General features: G+C 35.1%; 1 protein-coding gene across 3 annotated transcripts in view; it reads right to left on the bottom strand.

Annotated features, from left to right (window-relative positions):
- BBS9 (Bardet-Biedl syndrome 9) overlaps positions 1-27,446 on the bottom strand; it is a 329,524-nt gene that overhangs the window by 35,673 nt on the left and 266,405 nt on the right. The gene's annotated exons all lie outside the window — the stretch shown is intronic.

Raw genomic sequence — 27,446 nt, 5'->3', positions numbered from 1 at the left:
GATTCAGATGAGTTTATAGTAAACCTTAAAATGACAAGTTCTTCAAGAATCTGCAAACTATGCATATCCTAAATAATTTTTACAATATATCCTCACTTTTCAAATAAAGGAAAAAAAATCAGTGTGACGATGTACCCATCTTTATGTAATCTTTGGTGATAGCAATACTAGAAACACCTTTTCTGATGTCTGTGCAGTCATGTAATCAATTTTCTTTCTTGAGAATTAATTTTGTTTGAAAATGGCAACAATAGAAATCATTATTATTAAGCAGAGTGTGAATTAAATGGTTTATTTGAAATGTACATCATTCACTTTGAAAATGAATACGAAAGATGCTTTTATGAACAAAGTATCCCTTCCAGTTTTTCACCGGAAAATGCAGCTACTATTCACAGTCTTGACAGTAGGGAATCACATGCTGATAAGACCACGTTGTCTGGACAGTGTAAAATTACATAGTTATGTAGTCTGTTACTCAGTTTTCATTACATACACAAAGACAGTAAGCTGCAAATTCTGAAGCAACATAGTGCTCGCTTTTAGAGCAATAACCCTGTCATCTTGATGCTGCATTTCCTCTGGCATAACCAAATCAAATTTGTAAGTAAAAGCAGGGTTTGATAAAATGGCTTGGATACGAACTTTATGGTAAGATTTTAGAGGTGACATTTAAAAAACAGAAGAATAAGCATGAGATGAACAGAAAAACAAACAAAACAAAAAAAAAAGATACAGTCTTCTAATATCTGTTGTTTATTTTCAATTTTCCTATTAATGAGTTTGTAATCCCATAGAATTTAGGCTACCCTAAATTAGGAGTAAGAAAGTTATCACAAATTAAGAAACAACTGCCTCAAGACAAAATCATTAGAAATTGTTATTACATATTAGCCACATTACACCAATTTTTAAAAGCAGCAACTACTATTTCTAGGTTTTCTCTCCAGCCTTACCAATTCTGTTTCAGAATATAAAGCAGAAAACCATCCATATTTTTGTGAAGTTATTTTTTCAGTAACTCAAAATGGGATACTACAGTAAAAACTTTAAAAAATATCTATAATAAATCCTTTAAAGGTGGACACACACTGAGATTACTTAAACACAGCTTATTAAAAAAAAGGGAAGGAAGGAAAGGAAGGAAAGGAAGGAAAGGAAGGAAAGGAAGGAAAGGAAGGAAAGGAAGGAAAGGAAGGAAAGGAAGGAAAGGAAGGAAAGGAAGGAAAGGAAGGAAAGGAAGGAAAGGAAGGAAAGGAAGGAAAGGAAGGAAAGGAAGGAAAGGAAGGAAAGGAAGGAAAGGAAGGAAAGGAAGGAAAGGAAGGAAAGGAAGGAAAGGAAGGAAAGGAAGGAAAGGAAGGAAAGGAAGGAAAGGAAGGAAAGGAAGGAAAGGAAGGAAAGGAAGGAAAGGAAGGAAAGGAAGGAAAGGAAGGAAAGGAAGGAAAGGAAGGAAAGGAAGGAAAGGAAGGAAAGGAAGGAAAGGAAGGAAAGGAAGGAAAGGAAGGAAAGGAAGGAAAGGAAGGAAAGGAAGGAAAGGAAGGAAAGGAAGGAAAGGAAGGAAAGGAAGGAAAGGAAGGAAAGGAAGGAAAGGAAGGAAAGGAAGGAAAGGAAGGAAAGGAAGGAAAGGAAGGAAAGGAAGGAAAGGAAGGAAAGGAAGGAAAGGAAGGAAAGGAAGGAAAGGAAGGAAAGGAAGGAAAGGAAGGAAAGGAAGGAAAGGAAGGAAAGGAAGGAAAGGAAGGAAAGGAAGGAAAGGAAGGAAAGGAAGGAAAGGAAGGAAAGGAAGGAAAGGAAGGAAAGGAAGGAAAGGAAGGAAAGGAAGGAAAGGAAGGAAAGGAAGGAAAGGAAGGAAAGGAAGGAAAGGAAGGAAAGGAAGGAAAGGAAGGAAAGGAAGGAAAGGAAGGGCCATTTTACATTTTATGTTTCCTGGAATGTTTCCTAGGATAGTTTCTCATGAATGACATTTCATTTAGTAAGAGACCAGACTTTCTCACAGTATTTTTCCAAATGCACAATGAGAATAATGCTGAGATTGCAGAACCCTAAACTGGCAAATCTACCTAAGTGCTGCAGAGTACCATGTATATTTAACAGAGTGACTATGGAAGTAGCATAACTGTTTTCATATGCCACTTTAATTTTTTGAGTAAAAGGTTGCTGTTGTTGTTTTCCATTCAAAAAAAAAAAAAAAAAAGAAACATTAAGCCTCAAGTAAACCTCACACAACTGGCAGAGAAGCAGAGCAGTGATCCACTGATTGGATTAGCTGTATGCAGCCGGGTTTATTCAAGAAACTTAGAGTGATTCAGGGAAAAGAAAAAAAAAGTGGGATGGGAAGATAAATACATTAATAACATTTCCTACACTTTGTGAGGGGAGTATTTTTAGAACCCCGGTGGCACACGCTACGACTATCTTAATTCCAGAAAGAGACCGTCCACGATGTCATCCATCCAATTTAGCCTTACACATTTTGGATCTCAACATTAAATAAATTCACTTTCATGTTCTTAAGCATCCCTGTGTTCACAGGCACTCTGGAAACTATTCACTGCAATCCTCTTCCTCTCCCGTGTCTCCACAGAGAATTACACAGACCACAGTTTTAAGAAAAACAGTTTATGAGTCAAAAAGACTGTTTGGGGAAATACAAAGTGAATGACAGATTTGTGATACAATATGGGACTTGCATATGTATGTGTAGAGGCATATAGGTTAAATTATTGCCTGATGGATTTCCCATGGCAGTCAAATATAGGCAATCATTCTGACCTTTTAAAAAGTTGCTCTTTGGTACTCCGGTGTTGAAAAACAATCATTACAAATTATTTTCTGTAGTAAACAGATGGCTCACCTTTGTAAAGGAGCTCTCAAGTGTTCAAGGGCATGGATAATGATTCATATATTTCCTTACATCCCATCTGCTGCTCATGAGGTAAGGAAAAAGGAGAAATAACTGGAGTAGCCCTTACTCTGAATAGACTCTTGTTGCTAGACAGCCCTTTGGGCACTGAACATGAAATTTATGACAGCTATTGTAAGAATGATTTTGAACTCTACAGAGAAGCAAACAGAACTATACTGCTCATGTATTTTAGGTCATCTAAATCTGTTAAGTCAGTGAAAAGCAATCCAAGAAATTAATAAATTTTTATTGGACGCATCTTTTGGGAGTCTTGCCTAAGTAGCGTTACTACTTTTTGGCCAGAGTGGGAAGCAAAATTTTAATCTTTAGGGTATTTCTACTGCAAAGAGAAAATGATGAAAAAGTTGCTTATTTCTTTGAAGCAGCTTTTCATTAACAAGGTTATTTGCCTTTCACTCATGATTGAGCTCCATCTTAGCTCTTGCTTTGCTTTCTTCTGAGGACACATTTTCACAATTTTTTGTCCCACCATTGTCCACAGGCTCAGTTTGTTATATCTTTCTGCCTCTTTATATACAGAGACAAGGAAGGCTTACCATGAGATGTGAAGGACATCTCTGTGAAGGTAGCTGAATGGCAGTAATAATGACAACGTGGAAATAAGGAAAGGCTACAGGCCTGACAAGGTTTCTCAGTACTCATGGGGACCGCTAGTTTGTGCCACCCCATTGCCACTGCTGGGGCTACCAATACTAGAGTAAAGCTTCCTGTGTTAAATTAACATTCACTTACCTGCATGGACTTTTCAGCCCACACGTGCTTTGCTGCGACTTAACTCAAAGTGGTAAAATAATCTGTATTTCTGCTGGAAACAGCATTTCCTGCTTTCCCAGTTGATTATAGTGAAGTTTTGCCACTTCTTACTCTAAACAGAATCTTACGGTGCAACATAATCATGGTGTCAGAATGAAAAATTAAGTGATAGTTTCAGAATTATATATTCTGGAATACATTTTTATATATTATATATTATTATATATATAATTTTTAAATGAAGACTATTTAGTTTTGATTTTTAGTATAATACAGTATTTTTTTCAGATTCCACATAAGTAACATATCCATACACATGCATAAAATCAATATTTTGATCACTGATTTACTAACTCTTTCAAGTAGAAAAAATCCCTTTTTCAGCTAACACTACCCCTTCAGTTCAGCTCTGCTACAATGCTACTTAACTAATCATTTCATTTTAATGATACTATGAAAACACTATGAGCTATACTTACAGTCCTAATTACTCCTACAGGGATCTAAGGGGGTACTTTCGAATATGTTAATCTTTTACTCAATATACTATAAATTCAATTAGCAAGCTATATGGTTCATACTTAGATTAATATACTTTACAGAAATTCTTCATTAGTGACAGGTGTACTAAATACTTCATTCCTGTTTGTAACAGCTGCTACCCTAATTATGATTTATTCCAGCAATTAATGTTAAGACTTTGATATAATGTAAGATAACTGTTGAGTAGCAAATAGAAGAGAGAATTAACAGTACATATATCATTCTCAAGAAGTTAATATCAACAACTGTAACTATCTTAAATTAAAAAATATTACACTTTTCCAGGCAGTGACTGCCCAAGTGACATCCAACAGCAGAATTTTAATGATGGTACTTCTTGGATCTTTTGGTTCATTGTCCCAACTTTTTTTTGTACAATGAATACCTCATCTGTCCCTGTTTTTTAGATTTAAAATGTATTTAATTTTGAAAGGCTTAACACACAAGGACAAGTCTAAACATTCTGAAGAGAGAAATTAGATGTTTAGGAATTCCTAAGGTAATTAAAAAGTGATTTTTTGTTGTTGCTGTTTTGCTTTGTTTTTCTGAATTATGTCATAAATATGGAGTTTTATAGGCTTGGTCTAATTTATTCTTTGAAAAGTTGTTAATTTCCTCTATCCAAGCAAGAACTTGAATATGCTGATTTATTAAATATAATATTCAAGATTGACATTAACAACTACAGTGTTCAAGACTGACATTCTTAAAGTAGTTTTGCCTTTTCTGAGTCTTCTTTTAACCTGTCAAAGAAAGAACCCAAGTGTTCTGGTTGATTTCAATGCAAGCGTACAGAAGCCGCATTATATCACTGTCCACAAGTATAGATTTCTTCTTCTCTTACATTCTATTTATAAATGAAAACAGATGAACTCAATAAAATGTAAGTCTACAGAATTATGGCTTCCTTTATTCTAGTGGCAAAGAAGTTTATACATAATTGGCCCCTAATTTTATCCAGTGGCTTAAACTTTTTCTTGAACTCCAAAAAGGAACCATTCAGTTTAAGAACCTGATGGTTTCGTTTCAGTGCAATCCATCATATTTTCTAATGCTAGCAAATATGGATCAACTGAACAGCACTGACCTACTACGCTATCTGATTCTTGAGAAAGCTTCCCTTCTTCAGGCTCAAGCCTAAAGTCTGGACCAGTACAATGGACCAAGAAAACCAGTAGCTTTATCAATAACAGAGACAGGGTGGCTTAAGAAGATGGAGGCCAAATTCTCCTTTCACATTAATGATGTCAGGAAATTGAATCTCCTTTATTGGAGAGCAGAACTTTGCCTTCTGTTATGCCAGTACAGTATTAGTAAAACATACCTCTTTATACATTTCACAGTTACATATCAAGTTTTATTTGAGATATATGTTAGAGTTAAACGTTTTAGTTTCCTTCCAATTACTCTGTTGGCAAGAACTACTTTGTGTTTATTTTGTTATTTTGGGGTCAAACAATAACTAATTACGATAACTTTAACTTAACAATAACTTTATGTGCTTCCTGGGCAACTCTAATGAAAACCAATTCTAAAAAGCGACTGACATGCAAACATATGGGAGTACCATGTATTTTTGAGACACACAAATATATGGTAGTGATATGTATATTTGAGACACTAATAAAGTCAAAGGTAAATAGGAAAAGTCCTCCCCACTAGCTCCAGAACAGAGGCCAGATCTTAATTTCACATAAATTGGCACAAGTCCATTAACTTCAGCAAAATGACACGGATTTTACATTCAGTGAGTTTCTGGCTTTTCAATATGGGCACTATTTCTTTCAAAGCTACAATAGAAAACACAGTAATAAGAATTTAATTTGTTATCAGTTTTGCTTTTACCTATCAATTGTCTTTTATACATCAGCGGGGGGAAAACAAACAAACAAAACAGTAGATCTATTTTACCTATGGCAACAGTGCAAAAATAAGGCATCGACTTTGAGACACTAAAATAAACTCCTCTGACAGATCACGGAGAAAGGAATTCACAACTAGAGAGTAATCACTGCCTTATATAAGATACCTATCACAAAGTGGAATGATATTTCAATAAATAGCATTATTAGAATCTACTGAAAACATTTAATAAAGCAGGCATACCTTGATTTTGTGTGGGTGAGCTATCCCTGTCCCTGAGCCTCTGCTTAAGGGGCAGGAGCTCCAGCCCCAGCCATGCTGGGGCTTCCCCTGAAGTCACTCTGGTTCTCCAATATCCTGTATGTAATGGAGAGCCCAAACTGGATGCAGTATGCACACATGGCCTAACAATGCTGACTAGAGGGATAGAGCCCCTTCTGCTGACCTATGGGACATGCTCCTGTCCATAGGAGCTGGATATTCCCAGCCTCTATCACTGCACACTCGGGGTTTGTGCTCAGCTTCCTGCCCACCAGTCCCCAGACCTTTCCAGAATAGCTTCTCCCCAGTATCGCTTTAACAGGTCAATCTTTCCCAGCTACAGCACTTTGTATTTATCCTTGCTGTATTTAATAATGTGCCCATTGATCCTTTCCTCAAGGCTCTCTGCCCACCCCTGAATGGCAGCCCTTATCTTGAGGATATAGAATGCCTGAGTATATAGAATCCCTGATTTCATGTTGTGCATGCCTGACGAGAGTGCATTCCATCATCTCTTCTAGCTCAATGATAGATATGTTCAACAGCACAGGTCCCAGACAGACAACTTTTGTGGCTGGCCTCTAGGTAGGATATGACCCACACTAACTACTACCCCCTAAGCCCAACCACCGAAGCAGTCATTTTCTCATCTACCTGTCCCGCACCCCAGGCCACAAGGCCCCTACTTGGATTTACCCTTCTTTTTGTCAAACTTTTTTCTTTTTGTCTACTTTACAAAGTAGAGCTGTGTTTTCATGTAAAATCTTTTATTTTATTCTTTATAGCTCACAAACTGTGAATGGAGTAAAGGAGACTTAAGATAAGGAAGCCAAAGCTTCTTTACAGAATTTATCCTGTTAGTGGACTTACTGATACACATCTGAATTTAATATGCTGAAATATGACACCTCATTGGGATAATAAATTTATGCTTTTAGGGTATTTCTTCAATTTCCTTTATTCTTTTTCATTTTTATATTTTAGGTCATATTATCCTCCTGTGCCATGCCAAATTTAAAATATGACCATTGCAATTAAGTACATGTAGCTCATACTTTCTTCCCACCTCAGTTTGGTTACTAAGTCTGCCACACTAGCAGCAGCATAACTTGGTTCACCAAACTTAGGCTATAATTTTTGATACTTTGACAATGGTCTGGATTGATAGGATTGAATTTTAACAAGTTGTGCATCTCTTTTTTTGGAGATTTTGTCCAAAAAAATGTCTGTAATTTTTAGACCATGATTTCCTTTCAGTTTAAATGCCTTGCAAATTTACTTTTTTTCTTTTTCAGCAAGACTGTAATATTAGTATCATGCAAACAAATACATTTTCAATAAATGTCTTATTTAAGGGGAAACTTCCAGCTTGTAAAGAACCCCAAAGTGCAACATAATGTATTCCACTTTATATTTTCAACAAGAGACTTCCATTTTTCCTTTTTTTTTTCTTTTTTTTTTTTTTTTTTTTTTACCCATTTAAATTATTAAAGGTAACATTTCTTTCAGACTTTGGAAGGTTATCAATGACTTAATGGTTATATCTGGAATCTTAAAGCCTTGTGATTGTATCTTAGACATTCTTTTGATTACATAATCCAAATTGCTTTGAAAGCTCTATCTACTTTCTTAGTTTCCATGAAAACCTTTATAAGAGCAGAAAATGTATTCTCATTAACAAAATAAAAACGTAGTTGGTGAAATCATCAAACTAGGATGCAAAAAAAAAAATAATAATATTCTTGTTTCTAGGTACAGGCAAGGAAAAACTGTGGTTGATGAGGTGTCTTGGAAAAGTTAACGTTATCAAACAACGGACATTTGGTTCCTGTTGCAAACTTTGGCAGAGACAGTCTAGCACTACAAACAGTAGTTGTTCCACTTGTTGAGAGTGTAGCTTCAACCTTTTTAATCAGCCATACTAAACATATTATAATTTTATCATCATGAAAATATGACCTTTATTTTTGTACTTGACTCAGTCACTATGCTTTTCACAAGAATGGTGTAAAGCTCCAAGTAAAATACTAATAATAATAATAACAACAATAATAATAAACAGATTTGTTTGGCAAATTTAAACATTTGACTGCCTTCTTGGTTTCAAAGAGTGACTATCTTCTTTCTGCCATAACTTGAAATATGTTCAAATGATGAAATAGATATTTATATCTCTGATCTGATGATTCCATTGAAAATAATTGCATTTTCTTTTTTATACAAGTATTTGGGTGGTTCTTTCACTCAGACTCTGACAAGAAAATCATATTAAAAAAAAAAAGAGAGAGAGAATGATGTTGGGAGGGTCTTGGATCCCACCAGTGACTAAACCAAAGTCAGAAACATTATCCAGAAAATTATTAGCTTTCTGGTGGTTCTGCAAAAAGAGCATATTACAAGGGGGACACAGGAGAAAAGTCAGGAGGCTACATAGGTCATTCTGAGATAAATGAGAGTTGGCTGGAACTGGAAGTAGGGCCACAAGAAAACAAATTCCTGAGGAAAGAAATAGCATCCTTGGTTATCCCTTATGAGAGAGAAGGGCCACCTTTGTAAAACAGTTAGTTCGTCAACACAAAGTCTGTAAAATGCAGAAGCCACTGTTTCTTATCCAGGCACAAAGAAAACCTTTTCAGAAAAGAAAATCCAAACTCCTCTCCTTAATCGATTTTTCAGTACAGAAAGAAAGTAAAGATGTTTAAAGAACAGATTTTAAATGCAGCTCTGTCTGTCAGGACCAACTGAAATCCCAGCAAAAATAAAGGACATTGAACCACTCAAAACCTTTCAAGGTTATCAGGGATCTATCCCAGATACAACTGTTACCTGAGATGGAAACAAGATTCAACTGATATTATTATTTTTTCTATCCCAGCCGCAGAGTTAACAAAAATCTGCCTAACCCTCTGCAGCACTTGGACAGTATTCAGCCAACAAACCAAGAGATCATTACTCTTTACTACAAACATCGATATGGGTTTCAAATCATTTCATTAATATAACTGGGCTATGGAATTCACTGCCACAAGTGTAAATTTAACAGAATTTCCAGAATTTTCTAGTCTGTCTGTAATCTAAATATTGACAATCATATGAAGATTAGGAATCATTGTTTGGAGTAATCATGTGAAAAGCTGCTGAAAAGGTAAAGTCTCCTTTGATCAAACACTAGGTTAGGTTCTTTGTATTCTGCTGCTAGCATGAATCCTCCATGACTGTTTCAGTCTAATCTTTTGTCATTCAACATCTACTCATCTTTAGAACTCAGGTATGATTTGGCCATACTTTATGTAGATGATGAATCAGATCTGCTTCTCTCTTACAACATTGTATTCAGGTTGCTGGGAAAAAAAGATTAGTCAGAAATGCAAGTCACAGCATTAGGAGAGTCTTGGAGATATATATATATATATATATACACACTTTTTTAAATATTATTTTATTTTATTTTTTGTCAGAAACACTATAGGAAAGCCAGAGATGGGCAGGTCACAGTAGGAAAACAAGCTTCTTTGAGAAAGTATAAATACTGGTTCTAGATCAAAGGGCTTTGAATGTTGTATAACAAACATTCTAAACCTCAGCTGGCATCCTACATGCAAGTAAAGTCTGTAAGCCATCACAGTTATTCAAATTGAAACATTTGAAAAAACCTGCATAGATACACTTACATATGCTAAAGCAACAACAGCATAAAAACAGCAATACGATCAATAAAAGATGAGAGCGTCTATGGCTTGTGTCCACACACCCAGACTGAAAAGAGTGGAGTTATAATTTGAACTCTGCAATAGATGGATAAGTCATTTATCCCCCCCCCCCCCTCCCCTTTCATAAAGAGGTGATAATTCTAATACTCAACAATGCTCCACAAAGGAAGTTCCAAAAATACCACCATGGACTCATACATCACTGCCTAACACAGGATGTGCTTAATGCTAGTCAATGTACCACGATTCCATTAACACCTTCCTTTAACTGCTCAATTCACTAGCACATGATTCATTAATGTCAGAAAGAATATCTTGTAACATTATAAGACTATTCAAATTACTATTATTGTAATTGGCATCTGCCTAAACTACATTTACGTTTCCCACAGCTAACTGTGAGCATCAGATGTGACTTAAAAGTCATTTTTGGGTAGAAGTATGAAAAAAATATTGCGCTTTTCTGTGACTTTCTTTAATAGACTTTCTGGTTTGTGCTCTGGCTAAGACTAATTACAGCACTTTCTTTTGCCAGGATCCTATGACATACTCAGCACCTTCAATTCCTACTGAGTTGAGTTGACAGCACTTCGACCTTCATCTTCATGTCACCCCAGCAAAGCATTTAGGAGGTTTGGGAGTAGTTGTTGTTTATCTCCTTTCTCTCTCATTAAAGTGATAATGTCAAGTTACCAACTGTAGTTCACAGCACTGGATGTTACCAAAAACTTCCTGAATATTTTCCACCATGTTGTTTTTCCTTACTTGAAGAATACAAACAGAAATTCTGTCTTGAAGGTGAAAACTGCTGTGAAATCTCTGATCCCTTCCAGTAATTTCTGTAAAAAGTTACACATTCACATTTGCTTTTCTAAAGTCTCACTAGCCTTTCCACAAGGAAAAATAAATCATCTTCACTAATGACCACTAATCATCATATCGAGTTAAAAAAATAATAATAAAAAAAATTCTCAAGTCTGTTTTTCCTTTGATTTTGTCTTTGGGGAATAGGTTCCAGTTAACACATAGCATACCCCTCTTTGGCTAACCAGCATTGGCTGGAGGTGATTTATCCTACTGCCATTACCTAGGTAATTTGCCATGTATCATTACACAGTTGACCAGTGATTTGGGAGTCCCAGCAGTATCACTGGGATGCGAACCTAGTGAGAACCTACTATATGAAAGCTGAAGTTATTATACTGCTCCTCTCTCAGCTATTTAAGCCACTTTTAGGAGTCCCTGGAGCTTGCTCCTTAAAGGACAGTATTTATTTTCCATGACAGTTACAGACTTAAAAGCCCAGGGCCTGATCCAAAGACTCTTGTAGTCAATGGCAAACTTTCTGCTGACTTCCTTTGCATCATGGTTTCACAAACCATTCACAGCAGTTACAGCCACAATAAGGCCTTATTTTAAAGACACAAATGATAGTTCATAAGGGATGAGCCCTAACATCTATCCCTACTGCTGTTAACAGCCGAGGAAAGGAAGAATATTCCAGAGCCATTATATTGCCAATTCACAAACAGGTGGAAATAAGAACCACCTTGACTTCAAGTCCTCAGTTTTGTAATTTGGAAATAGATTTGTCTCTTGCTTTTTCTCTCTCACAAACACTGCATATTCATTTGAGAACTAAAAAAATTAATAATTCTATAGATTTGCACGGTGAAGAGAAGTCTTTGAGTTTCAATGGCAGATGAAAACATACTCTTCCTTCCAACTGGTCAGGATTTTGTAGATAGAGTCATTTTTACATAAAGTTTGCAAGTTTCAGCTCTGACTTCCTAGTTATAATTCTGTTTAAAATAAAAAAAATAAAAAATAAAAAAATAAAATAAATAGGAAAAACGCATGTAGCCAGGCTACTCACTGAAAAAGTGTATGGCTTTTGCAAATTATCCTGATCTGCAAACAAATGATTTCAAAACAGATACAACCTATATATGAATATTTTTCTTTGTGATGGAGGAAATTTTAACATACCACTAGACTTTTTTTAGATCATGAATATTACTTCTTTAGTACAGAGGCAGTTTACAGAGCCCCAGATCTGTGATTTATCCATTATGTTTGCTCATATTTAAACTCTAGTGTTGTACATTTAAAACATCTTTTGTTCTGAAAGTTCTTAGCTACAAGAAGGGCATAGAATCCAAAGAACAGCAAGGTTACAATATGGCTAAATCACTCATTAGCTTAATTTTTATATTAAAGCTGCTTTGGGGTTTATAAGCCAAAGAAGGTTTGTCCCATTACCAGAAGGAAATGAGCATACACCTTGAAATGACTAAGAACATTTAGAGCACAAACTGTCATCAGGCTGAGAGACGGTGTTTTCAGTAACCAGAACTGAGCAATGACATATAACAAAGGCTAGTAAAATAATACAACATGACAAATATTCTCAAAGATTTTGAACCATTAACTATAACAGAACTACTATTAAATAAATAAATAAATAAATAAATCAGTAGAAGATCTTCTCTGTCTCAGATATGGCACAAATGATTCCTTTTGAGATGAAATGTAAAGTTCTATTTTTTCTCTAATATAGGTATATAATGCAACACGAAAAACTATGAAGTACTTTTACTACTGATGAAAAACAAGAATAATAAAAAAGTATCCAAAGGTAACTTCCCTCTCACCCACTACCAACCCACCCCCCAACACTCCAGAATGAAAAAAAAAAAAAAAGAAAAAAGGTGAAAAAAATGAAGGGGGGGAGGAGGTGGACTAAATAAGGAAAAAAAAAGGAAAAAAGGAAAAAAGGAGAGGAAAGAGTGAGAGGGATTGAATAAGTATGAATTGTAGATTTTAATTTTTGCACATAACAGAACGAAAGCAACCTCTGAAAACATTGTCTGTTCCCAGAGCATGCATCCTCCTGTGTTTCCTCTTGATTCTATAGCTAGCTCTACGATCTTTCAACTTGAATACCCTTGTTTCACACCTACCTTACAAGTGACATATGTTTAAGTTATTACATTATGCACGTGTTCATATGACATGCCAGAAGTTCATGTTTCTGATCTCTAAAGAAAACAACGGCTTCCTATTACCAGTTAACCAATATATTGTGCATGTGAGCACACCACAGTACAACTGTGGGGAAATTATATGCATCACTAATACACTTCTTTGACCAGTGCCAATATTTCCCTTGTGTCTAGCTTTTACACTGCACTTGTAAAAACTCTTCTGAGGATGCTTCTACCATATTCAATTCCACAAACCAGATCTAAGCACACCTTGGGCAGCAGCTGCATACAACCCTTTCTAGAGAATTCCCCAAAAAGGTCAGCTATGCTTGTTAAGATGTTTAAGGTGTCTGTTCCATTTAAATCAAGTTTTAAAGAAATGAACAGAGTGTAGTAAGAGAGAACAATTCCACATAAATGAAAAACATGTGGAAATGTTCAATAGGTCAACTATGTAAAAACGTGTTATATACTGTGTTTATAGGTATTTTATTCACAGACAAGGCTGGCATTAGTGTTTTATTGATATCCTAGTGAAAAGCACATTAATCTAACTAAGGGTTGCAAACCCCTTTTCTCCGTATTTTAATATAGACCACATAATAGCATAGTAACACAATTGTCTTTGAAAAATTAACTCACACATAATTTACATTATATTTTGACCATAAATCACTTCTGCTTTTGTATCCAGATTTGTTTGCAGGTGACCTCTGAACATTTCTGAACTTAAAAGTTGTCATTATAGATCCAAAATCAGAATTCTATAGTGCAGGCTCATCTTCAGTCAAAAGTGCCGGACATCTTACTGCAACTAATTAGACAATCTGATCCAAATAATGTAGTGCCAAATTTCTTTGTGCCTGAGAACATTCAAGTTTTGGCCGAAAGCAACTAAGCAAAGTGTAAACATTGAGGTCCAAAGGAAAAAGCCTTCATATAACAAAGACCTCGAGAGTACAAAAAGAACTACACCCAGAAGAAAGAAATCTTATGAGAAGGGAAAATTTGTGCCTGTAAATAATCTTTGCTTTCAGTGAAACTACATGTTATGATTGTGAATAAAATCAGATTTGGATGCAGTAGTGCATTGAAGCTTCTATTTCTTGCTTCACTGTGAGGTGGGTTTAACTGCACTGTGCTCTACAGAATTGCCTAGGAACTGCAGACACCACCTGAAATCCTAGAAAACCTCTTTTTAGATCTTGTTAGACTTGGAGCATTTTTAATTGTGTATCTGAAAGCAAACCACATTTGCATAGTACTGGAAATATATTAATGCAGCACATCATATTTATGTTTGTCCCTATGACACATGCCCATTCCCAGCAAAGATGAGTAACCAGTTAGGTACTGCTATATACCAATTTGGTACTATGCACCACTTCAGAACGCCAGTACAATACTTAGGATTCATTTTAAACTATCATTTAAACTATCATTAATCTATCTAATCATTAAACTTAATCTACTAATCATTAAACTATCATATCATAAACTATTTTAAACTAAACATTTTAAACCTAGGTAGCTGTCCTTGTCTTGCTTTACCACAAATGTACATAAAGAAGTGGAAGTCCTATACTTGAATGCACGAGCAACTATGCCAGGAAGTTGTTAGCTGTGGGGCTCATAACTTAGAAATCTGCTTTCTATTTACACCTGCTCCAGCCAGAGTCTGTACACCAGTTCTCTTCTCGAAACAAACCTTTGATTGAGATTGGAAGGTTTGATGGAAGGTGTGAAGTCTGAGTCTGAGTCTCTCAGCAACTGTTTCTTTCAGAAGCAACCACTGATGTTGAATTTTATTATTAGTATTTTTCTAATCAACAGGCATGAATGGTACAAACAGTCAAATTTAATGAGATGTACCTGTAGTATAATTGATGTTATAGACTGATATATTTGTTATCTATACCTCTATCTATAATAAATATGCTTGATACCTAAACCTAGGATATAAACCTACAGTATAAACCTTGAATATAAATGCTCTTGATTTCCACTTACTAGTTCTATACTTGGGACAAAAAAAAAATCAATCTAAATACTAAAAAAAAAAAAAACAAAAATTAACACTAAACACTAAATGCAGATAATTTTCAAACTATACCTTTATTTTTGAAGGGATAGCACCTTTATAACTTCTTCTCTTCCCACATATATCAAAGTTATTTAAAAAAGCACACAGGAAAATGTCAGTTATGAAAATTATCTTGTGCGCATACTTAATTCCATTTGTAACACGGTACAATAATAACATTTTATTTTGAAGATATTAAAAGGATAATCTCCACCCTTTCAGAAAACAGCAATGAGGCCTCAATAAAAACGCATAGACTACACAAATTAATTAAAAGAAAAAATGGAAATCAGGGACAGACAGTCAGCTGCTGGAAATGCTCCACTGATTTGGACTCATTTCTTTAAAAAGGAAAGATGACAAACCTTCTGATCCTCAGTAACTGACATTACTCCACCATTCACACAAAGAAACATAGTTCAGGTTCTATATTCAAATTAAGTGTTCCTATGTCAACATTCTTCAAGTAATTTCAAATCCTTTTCAGCCACTGATTTTCCACTGAAGAGCATGAATTCACATATTCCATAAAAGTATATCCAGAATCTCAAATGGTAGCATTTATGACAAAGATCTTGGAAAACTTATTTCAAAACGCTGTAGAAGAATGAAAAGAACGACTACTAGAATATTGTGTTGCTTTTTAAAATTGCTGCTAATGGTAATTATTTGTTATGATAAAGTCTTTTGATAAAATCCATTTTATCAAAGGTTTTATTTATTAGAAGACATGGTTCTATTAAACTTACTTACCTAGTTTTGCCATGGTAAATCCAAAAAAAATCCTCCCTCCATTTCCTCCTTATACTTGTTTCAAAGGTAAATTACTTATTTGCTGTTATTTCCTTTAAATTATACTTAATGTCTAATCCAGAAATTAAATAATGAATCCATATTCCCTTGTCCTCTTCAATCTTTGCAGTGTTTAAAAGATTGCACCATCCCATAAATATAATATATGCACATATGTAAACAGCACTTTTCTGTCTTGAGTATCAAATGAGTACCTACCAAGCAAAAAGGAAAAAACTCTAAATTAAAAAACATACAAAAGAAAGTATTATGCATGTGATGGATATTAGCCTCTTCGTTACTGACTACATGATTATGTACACCAGTGTTGATGCACATATATTGACTATTTCAGCACCAAAAAATCACCCTAGGATAACTAAAATTTTCTCATGTCAGTCTCCAGAATCTGAAACTGGTATTGATCAGTAAATTCCAGTATTTCACATATGTCAAGGTCATATGAAGTTTAGCACAATTCAGGACTCCCTATATTTACCATCTACACTATAATAAAAGGTATCTCTTTTCTCCCCTTCCCATCCCCTTTCCTCTTCTTGTTCAATGAAAACTGAGAAGACAACTTCAAGTCTCAAAGATCTCAGGAAACTGGAATTTGATGAAAAGCAATCTCATCAAAGGAGTAAAATGGTCTGGTCTGCTGAGTTTCAAGTGACTTTCTGATCTGCCTATTTGGATTTTTCCCTCCTTTCTTTATCCAGTAACAAAATCACATGCAACAATTTTATTACTTCTCTTAGAAATTAATCTGAAAAGTTGCATACTCCCCAGTTTCTGTATTAACCTAGGCCACATAAAATATGGCATTTCAAGGTATCTCAAGGATCAAGTCAAAGGAGTTTTGTACCTAAGGTTTTCCTCAATTAAGTTTCATTTGTTTTTTTTTTCAGAAGTTTTATGATTCTCCAATATTCTGATCTAATTAATTTGCTGGACTGAATCAATTTGGATGTCCTTGGGCTTTTCTCATCAACCAGTTGCTTCTTTGTTTATTTTTCTGTAGCTCTACATGTGCAGACAAACCAACACAGACTTTGGAGGCAGGGCAGAAAAATGGCAGAAATTTTGAGAGAACTGACAGAAGAAGATTTATCAGGGAGAGAACAGGAATTAGTAGTACATCTTTAGTCTTCACATCATCTTTACCTCACAGTTTCCTCATAAATGCCCACACTTCCCTTCTTACTTTTTCCCAAACTTTAAACAGTCATTATCTATAATTTATGAGCAAATATTTTCTAAGATGCAATTACTTTCTGCTAGGCCATGATTTCTTCCCTCTTTCTAATTTTAACTTCCCAACTTCTTAGTAAGTGCCATTTATTTAGAATACCACACAGAAAATTTAATGAAATGGTATACATGAACAACAAATCTCTGACAGTTCTGGCAACTGTCTTTTCTGAGATAAAATAGATCTATTTTAAGACCACTGAATGCCTACCATTAAGCAACCAGAGGTGCTTACTTCCATTCTGCACATGAATACATGAAATGTTGCATAAAAACAGATACACATTTCAAATATTATAAAATTCCTTCTAACAAAACCCAGTTTGGGCACATATGATGCCCAAGATGAACAACCAATCTTGTGATTCACACGTGGTGACCGTGGTGCTGTAAGTTTCTATGCAGAAATCAAAAAAGAATTTGGGATCCAACTTACACACACACAGCTTCAAAGACGAGATTTCAAAGGAGGAACAAAGATGAAGTCATTAAACACTGCCAGTGAGGAGAGGACAATATATATGAGAGAAACATATGCAAACTGAGGTTGGTGAGACAAAGAAAACAGTGTTAGTACTGAGTACAGAAAGTGAGAAAAGTCACACAGCTCTGTCACAAGGCATAGATTTTGTTACAGGGCATATGATTTGCAACAGTGCTCTTAAGATAGAAACTCTGCAGGGCTTACTTTTGGGGTAAGTCATATCTGAATATGACTTCAGAAGTACTTTAAAGCAACTCTGCTCTTGCTGAACAACTTAAAGTCTCAAAAACAATTTCCTGAAGTAAACATTTAAACTACATACATTTTATTTCTCTGTGGTTACCATTTAACCCATGTATGTGGGGAATGGATGAACTGCAAGGGGCTTTAGTAGCCTTACTAGAATATATTTTAAAACATACAAATACTGAGAGAAGGAATAGGAAGTCTTATAATGAAAAGCATGATACACAGCTCAAAACCCTGAAAACAAACTGTTTTCTCTAAACATCTGGCTTTCTTTTGAGCGATTTTATGTCCTTAATAATAAATAAGTGAGGTTTAGGAGTGCCAGTTTATTAAGTATTTAAAAATGGCTAAGCCACCACAGCTGCCTGGATCTCACAGCACGTCCCAAATAGACCAAACGTTCCCTGTTGGTAACACTATATTCAAATACAAGTATTACTATTATGGATTGATACTAATAAACACAAGGTTTAATTTTAAATGGGGCTTAAAACTCCATTTCCTTCCCTTACCATTTGCTATTTATTTTTTAGCTACTGAATATTCCTGGACAGTTAGCAAAAATCTTAAACATTTCATCACTTTGCAGTGCTGGTGAAGGCTTCAGCTCTAACAGTACAATATTTCAGAATTAAAGTTTCTTTTCCGGAATCAAATAGGTAAATACATACCATGTCTGTATATTTTTCTTTTCAAACTTTCATTTTAGTTCATGCCTTACAGTTTTAACTCACTAATTCCTATCATCTGCACTGAGTCTGAGGGACAGTGAAAGAACAAGCTTTTAATGTCAGCACTTCTAGCTCCTATTCTCTTGAATAGACCTTTCACTCTTATAAGCCTATAATCGTTTTAATCATTTTGATTTAATTTTAAAAATTTGTAGACTCCATTTCTGACACTAGACAATGTTCACATCTTACCAATTATGACTTTTGACCCTTTGTGTACTCATTTGGATGAGGCAACCAGGAATTTTATTGCTTTGAAGGAAATCTCTGGATTAGAGGACAGATGAATTGTTAATAAAGCTTGCTTTAGAGAATCACTGCAGATCAAGTGCAGTCTGGAGAAGGAAAAGAAGTTAACTGCAGAGCTGTGAGTGCTCTTGGTTAAATCAACAGTCTATTTATAAGGTTAGTTAGATCCTATACTTATTCAGAGTCCATTTTAGTGACTGGATTGTAAAAAACAAAACAAAACAAGTTTGTTTCCAGTTGCTTGGACATGAAATATGAAAATCACAGAAAAGAAGGTTCTTCAAGAGTAGCTGTGTATGACCACCATTAATGACAAAGAGGACGGGGTCCATTGTAAATATGACAGATGTATAAAAACATAAGCTTCTCCCCAGAAATATGCAAATCTCAAATTATTCCAGTGTCATTGACTGTCCCTTCTCAAAATTAGAAGCAAGATCAAACAAAAGAGGGGCTAATTTTGGAGACCCAAAAACCCTAGTGAGAAGGTGACTTTTCCCTTCTGCTCATGATAAGAATAAATCCAATCCAATATAATGATTTTGAACAGTATGCTACAGCATGCGTTCTAGTATTTGGCACATGAATGGAATTTTTTTGCTCAACATTTTTGCTGTGATATAAAGATGACACTTAAAATAATTCAAGCCAAAAAGTTTTCCTTTAAAAAAATTTCAGTCATCTGGAATTTTTGGAAGAGAGTTTTATAATCTAAAAGCAGCCTGCATCAGAACTGAGCAAGTTAGCTAGATGAAATTTTTTCCTACAAAAGACGGCATGAAAAATGCTTTTTTGATTTTGAGCTAAATTTGTTGTGATAAACTACTAGAAAACCAAAGTTTGGAGCATACTAAATACACACTAAACTACTTGTAACTAACAATGGTTTCAAATGTTAATTGAAGTTATTTATTTTATTTTACTGCATCACAAAAGAGTTTGAATTGAACTAGTTTAATGTGTTTATATTCTAATGAATTATATATAACTGGAAATTGCTATTCTGCAAGTTTCAGTTTCATTTCTAATGAATTTCAAAAAGTCAAGAAAATTTCCTAGAGCATTTGATGTATCATTTTAAAATGCATGAGAAATAGGGTGCTTGTTACTCAAAACTATTAATTCTAGCATATTAGTCAGAATTAGATTGCATAAGAATCACCTAAATAACTATAAGCAATTATCTGAGTTAAGAGGTTATTTTCAACTTCTGTGCTAAATGGGTGGTATATTTCAAACATGCTCTTCTAGTTACTATTTCAATAAAGGAAGTTTTTGCCCCCTGAAGAACTTGCAGCTACTCATTTCAAACCTCCTCACCAGAAATACCCACCTCTCCAGACTTGCCTATGATCTGCTTCCTTGACCTATTCCAGACAAAACAAGTGAGGTTGACTTAAGAAAGAATTTTAAACAGTAGATAGGTGCTTGCTAAGCAAGGTCATTTTGACTGAAGCAGTTTAGGCAGCATTCAACAAGTAGTTCCACTCACGAGTCTAAATTGTTGTTAATCTCTGATGGGAGAAAATGAGAAGCCGGAGAGAAAAATGACATGCACCTTTGGAAAGGTTACAGATTGTTATTTCTTCTCCTAACACAGCAGAATGTAAAAGATTGTGGATGTCTGTGACCTATAAGCATCAGACAATCGTACTTGTGAATTAGAATGCATACGTCGGGAACAGAAATCTTTGGAAATGGAAACTTGTCTGGATTGGTTAAGTCTTCAGATACAAGCTGTTAGAATTGCTGGTCTTGTTTTCCTGTTTAATCTCTTTATGAGGAAGTCCCCAAGGCTCTCTTTAATTGTGTTTGCACAGCAAAGCAATGATACATCACATGTGGCAGCCCAGAAATATTTTCATGCTAATTAGATGGGTTTGTATAACTCTGATTAGGATACTTCTCCTGTCTTAACTCTACAAGTGGACCTCCAAATTTACATGTCAATGTAACACTTGCAGAATTTGCACTCACAGCTAAGAAATTACATTAGCAAAAATTTACCTCTGAGTTGTTTTATTTTCCTTTGCATAATTACATGAAAACACATTTTCATTTAACAACCTACCGTGGATTTATTCACAAACAAAAGCATGTCTGTTTCCCTGGTGATCACCCATTCAAGTATTAGAGTACCTAAGATTAAATCCAAACCTGTGCAGACGCCTAATCCTACATATCTTTTAAGAAAAGCAGATTGCACTTATTTTAAATTTTACTCATTTGTTGTTACCATGCTGCACAGTTTGCAAGCACAGGCAAGCAATATGAATAGTACATTTTATTCCTTAATCATTCTTAGCGTAAGAGAATAAATTCTCAGAGTAGGTACAGTTCTGCATGAAAACTACCACTCAAAGAAACTCAGTTTCTTTTGTGAAGCCTTACAGATGTCTACGGGTTTGGCTTTTTGTTTTTAATGTTTATATGATTGAGCGTTGCTCTGAGGAGTCCTGGGTGTGGCCATAAAAAACTTCTAATGGTTTCCACTGCAAACAAAAGGCAGTGGAAGGCATGTTTCAGATTGCAATCTAACAAAGTCACTTTATTTTACAAATATTTTTGGAAGGAACCACAATTAAAATTTGTTTTGTAATTCTAGACTAGGATGTGCTGCATTTGAATCTGCAAACCCAGATGAAAAAAAAAAAAAGTAAAATAAATACGTGAGTTTCCCATATAACACGAGTTGGTATTTATTTTGCAGCACTGCCACGTGAAAATGACAGAAAACCAAACTGCAGCCCCCCAATAGCCCTAGTCTGAGGAAAGAAATTTCATGAGTATTACAGAAGCATGTTGAGTTTAATTCCTATAAATAGACTCCATACACAGGCAATGCAAAATGTTGATTTTTACAAGCAAGAAAAGGCACCTCAGGCCTCAGAAGTAGAAACAAAGATTGGTTCCTCAAAAAGCTCAGCTCTGGTTTGTGAGGTTGCACCTAACAAAGCCCAGTAAATTCTTGTTTATATGTATCTTACATACAAATATATCCACTCTTATGTACTAACAGTAGTATAAATGTTTATAGATATCCTAATACAATACTCTTGATCTATTCTATAGTTGGGTAATGATCATAATCACACTAGATTCTCTGTATCATGTATAACAGCTTTGCTGAATATAGGTATTTTCTTAAGATACAGTTGTATAGAAGACAAAATACGTAAGCGAGTAAAAGTTACTTAGGCATGTTCATATATACTTTGCTGATTTAGGGACTGCATACTTGTCAGGAGTCTGACCTCCAATAAATTACAGGTTTTTTTCCATTTTCATAATATATTAAGTAATATTTATGTACACCAAGTAACAAGCCAACATGGAACATTTCTGTTCAAATTAGCCCATACATCCTGTGCAGAAATGTCCAAAATATGCTATCAGTATTATGCACCACAACTGCTAGACACAGAAGCAGAAAGTCATCAACAGTTCATCTTACAATTGGTTTGCATTGGTTTCTGCCATTGCCAACATGTGTTTCAAGTCAGAGGTGCTGGTTTGCATGTATACCCTGTGCCTATACTACTTTCATACTGTGATAGAATATATCAAAGCTTTTACACTACTTTGAAAAGACAGTTTAATAAAAGCAAATGAGCCAGTGACATTTGTAAAAGAAACAGCACTAGGCGCCCAAATTCCATTACATTTCAAAGGAATTTGAGCTCAACTCCCTTAAGGTCTTTAATGTAGGTTAGCTACATACCATTTATCAAAACAGTAACTATTTGATACCCACTTGTGTAAAGAAAGATGGGTGCCAAGAGGCAGCTTGAGCATCTTAAAGTCAGGGATTTACATATATCAATTTAACCTTATATACAGTGCCTCCACAGTCATTACCTAATAACTACTTTATTGCTTCCTGCCAGTGGCCTCCTCCACTCTACCACAGCCATTAAATAATGCACTCAGGCTCCCACATCTCTTCCACATCACAGGCCTAGCACTGGATCACTAACCAAGCAATTGTAATCCTAAGCTAATAAGAGTTCAGAAAAAAACTGAAGACCAGGACAGGTACGATTTATCCTTTCAAAAGGATGTGGGAGAATTTTCAAATTAAATCAACTGGGTACACCCAAAAGATTTTTTTTTTATTTTTATTTTTAATATACTGACTTTGTAATGGTAAAAATAGTCTGAGACTCTACATTTTCTCTGAGAGAGGGCGATATTTGAAAAGTGGAGGCTCACATGTTTTCCAGGATATCTTTCTGCTGTCCCTGGGCATGGTTCTTTAATCCCATCTAGGCAGTTTTTCCATTCTTGAAGCGTATGGTTCTTCTTATATTTTGTAGGAAAAGCAATTGCCATTCTTATCACCCACACAGCGACAGCATGCAGTATTTAACACAAAAGTGAAGGAAACAAATCTATTGGACAACTACTCCCTCAGTATAGATCAGCAAGAAAGAAACTGACAGCAAAACCTAGAGGCTGACCTCATGTTGTTTTGTAACATAAGCACTCTCCACCCAAAGGGCAAAAGTCAAGGAGAGTTTGATTGTGGAGTCAAAATAGTCCTACCACTCTGTTATTTTAGCCTCCCTTTCTTCCTCCTGATTATTCCACTCAACATAATCTACAATGTTTAGTGATAAACCTGCTGGCACACAATTTATAGAGAAACAACACTTGACTCTCTCTCAGCCACTTATCTTTTTAAGCAATCAAATTAAAAAAAAATAATAATAACTTTTTTCCCTTTACTTTTTTTTTTTTTTTTTTTTTGGTATGTGCATGGGACTTTAAGGCTTTAAGCAGAGCAATAGCAAACAGTTCTCCTTCCCAAAAGGACATAATAGATGCTTTTACACAGATCTGAAGGCAACTTGTAATGCATGCTTAACAGTGAAAAGTAATTGCAAAAGGACAGTAAGATTAAGTATCTTTGCCTGTTTTGAGGAAACCAAAGCCATTAACTTCATACCATTAATTAAGAATTTGTATCTCCTGGAACACAGTTCAAACAAAACAGAGATAATTCCCTTATAAGAATAATTTAAAGTAATAACAACAACTTTATTTTATAATTAGGCAACTGTAAGGGAAGCAAAGGGGAAGTAAACAACAAAAAAAAAAAAAGAAAAAAAACTACTAAGGAAATGACTTTCTTATTCTTATGAATCTGGGGGAGACCAGTGAATGATGTGTAGTAAAAACAATGAAGAATGTGAAAGGTCTTTTTTAACCACTTCAGAAAAATAAATTCTACCACTGATTGACAAAGCAACACCTTCAGCACTTCTACATTATTATATTATGCATTGTACTATGAAACAGCATAATTAATCTGATTTTATAATTGGAAAAATATATGGATATGAACATATGGAAAATATGATTTTTTATTATTATTAATTGTAACCAGTACCCCAGCACTACATTTATGACTTGGACCTTTTAAAAGTCAACTTGCTATTCCATCATTAATATAACCAGTGATTAAGAAGACACTTTCCACTCAAAATTTAATTTGTAGACCAATCCTAACCACCTTCACAGTTAGACTGGTGATACAGCTTCTTATGGAGGTACACAAAGATCATAATACAGTGATGTATTTGGGTTTCTCATTCTGTGTCCATTAACATGACCAAAAAAGAGCTGAAGTACTTCCAAGAAGGTGTCAAAGAGCAACTGAACACTGGATTGCAAAAATATTAATATCTATTGCAACCTGCATTCTAGAAAAATAGAGGCCAGAGAAATTGTTATCATATTCGTGAATTGAACATAGTTGGTGGGTTTTTTTTGGTTTGTTTTTGTTTTTTGCTGAATGACTTTCACAGGAAAACAAAACTCGCTAATGCACAGGGAGCTTTAACTCATACTAGACAAAGTAGGGAAATAGTGTTTTTACATAATGAAACAAACCCAGAACAGAAAGTTATTTTAAATTTCATCAATAATTTTAGAATTTTCATATTTTTCAATTCTCTGTAGCTTGGGCAGAAAAAGATCCAGATTTGCACATCTATAAAATGTCAAAGAATGAATAATATCAGCTAATTCCAACCACAGATTCTACATGCGTATACATGGATGGCACATAAGCTGGTAAGGACCTAATCTGATTTTTTTTTTATGACAGGCTGAGTTTGCTGAGCTGAAATTTACAAAATCAGTGATTTACTTCCTTTTTTATAGTAAAAAAAAAAAAACAAAACACAACAACAACAACAAAAGATCATGTCTGATTTACAATTTTTCATTAAAAAACTCCTAAAACCTACAAATGATATTACCATTATATTCTAAAGTACAAAAAAACTGTCTTTAAGGAAACTCTTTTTCTATTATTTTAAAATTTAAACTAGCTTTTCATCAATAAGTCCCACAGAGTTTTGAAATTCAACTTATTCAGCATCTATAGTCCACATATGGTGTCCATTGAAGCTGACTGTTAAAAAAAATATATTATTCAAATTGAATATACTTGACAAAGATCTTGGCCTTCTGAGAGAACAAAGCTGAGCACTTTCTACTACATTTCTTCAACACGTATCTTATCTGTTTTTCATACCTTTCTAACACATATTAAAGGACAATATGAAATAAGAATAAAGCTATCCTAAAACCTAGAGAAAGTGCACTTACAAACAGTGACAATAACTTGACTTGGCTCATACATCAATAGGAATGAATATTATCGTGTGCTGGCCATATGCAATCTGTGTACAGCATTGGAACTATGGAGAAATAGCCAGGGGACTCATTTATATCTGTTTTTTGCAGATGAGAAAATTTATTAATATGAAAATTCATGGGGTGCATGGCTGTAAATCTTTGACAGAAGATTATACATGGAGACTGAAAAAGCCACATAATTATTGTAATACTTTGAGCCTAACAATGAACATCTCAGAGCTGCTACACCATCAGTATGGGGTGCCAAAGACGTAAATCTCCACATTGAATGAAAATTAAAATATTTATGTAAAAACATGAGAAAAGATGATTCAATTAGAGAACAAAACCCTTGCATTACAACCAATTGATTTATGATTTTTTTTTTCAATCAACAAATTTTTTTTTTTTGAGACAACAGTATTTTTCATCATGTTTCTCTGGAATAAATGACTTCCCCATCACAGTGAACACACTAATACATCGAAGGGCTTCAGAAAGGTAAATTTGATATTCCTTAGATACCCCATCAAGTAAACCAACACTTCACTAATTCCAAGCATCCTGCCTCCATAAGCACTCAGAAAAAAGCAGGCTCACCTCAGCAGAGTTTTACCAGTAAAAGACTGCCTCCTGCTAAGACAAAACATTTTATGATATTACATAGGCCATTGTATAGAATTTACAGTACTAATTAATAAACTAATGCATTTGTACAAGAAGATCATCCCTTTACAGAACAGAATCTTAAACATTTAATTCATTCCTGCCCCTAAGCCTCCTCAGTGATTTGGACAAGCCTTTAAAATTCTCTCTGCCTGTAGTTTGTGTTCTCCTGAGGTGGGAGGTTCTGCAGTATCCTGAAGCAAAGGCTGTCTTCAAGACCCACCACTTGGTATTCCTGTTTCACTGTTTGAGTTCAGGCTACCCACATACCTTGCCTGTCCAGCAGCAATGAGGTCAAGCTCCTGCCAGCCCTCCTTCCTAATCACCAGTCTAATGACAACATTTTAAGGGCAGGCAAGATTAACAAGCCCCTGGGCCAGGCAGCATGCCTAGCTTTCCATGTGGCAGATAAGTGAGTATAGGATGTCCTCAAAGTTTCCTCTACGGGGGTCTCACTGAGCTGCCCTGGGTTCAACACTGAAGATGATCAACACCTAAGCTCAACAGATGTCAAACCTGATCTTTGTGCTTCTTGTGCACAGCAGGAGCAGACAGAACTTCTGTGTTCATATTTTCCAATGGAGAAAACAGAAATTCTCTGTTCTCCAATTTGTGAGGCTTAAAGGGTCAAACAGCTATCTTAGGCAGTATACCACTGAAAAATTATGGCCTCAGTCCAGACAGCCTAAATTCCACCTGTGTTCCTATGCCACAACCTGTGTCATAAACCTTCAGAAACATCTGGACAACATAAAGCACAAGGTAGAGATGTGTTAGGTAGAATTTAGGTTACCTATATTTGTTGTTGGTCCCCCAAGAAGAGACTTAAGTAATTAAGCCTCTATTGAGGAGACAGAGTCAAATTTCTCCGAAGCGTAACTGGAAAAGTTTACATAAAGAACAGAAGCTTGTATTAACAACTAGCACTACCAACTACTAGGATTTGGCAGCACATATAATGGAGCAAGGCACATGTGTGCATCTACCCCTTCTCCAATCCCAGCCTAGAGGATACATAACTTTTATGGAAGTAGGAGACAGTAATCAGTTCCTTTTTTTAGCTGGAATCAAAAACACGCTGTGCTCCTCTCAGAATATTCCACTGCCAGGCTGCTAACAATTTTCATCTGAGAACCTCCCCCTCTCAAGCATGCTGGGCATTTTGTATTAGACAGTCACTATTTATAAAATAAAAATCTTCCCAGAAGTACTCTCAGTTTGTAGCTTTTGCCCTCCCACTGACTGAAGTA

This window comes from Anser cygnoides, chromosome 2 (genome assembly GCF_040182565.1).
Source record: "Anser cygnoides isolate HZ-2024a breed goose chromosome 2, Taihu_goose_T2T_genome, whole genome shotgun sequence".
Classification (NCBI taxonomy): Eukaryota; Metazoa; Chordata; class Aves; order Anseriformes; family Anatidae; genus Anser; species Anser cygnoides.
The sequence above is the reverse complement of the archived record's forward strand: the minus strand, read 5'-3'. Positions and strand labels throughout refer to the sequence as shown.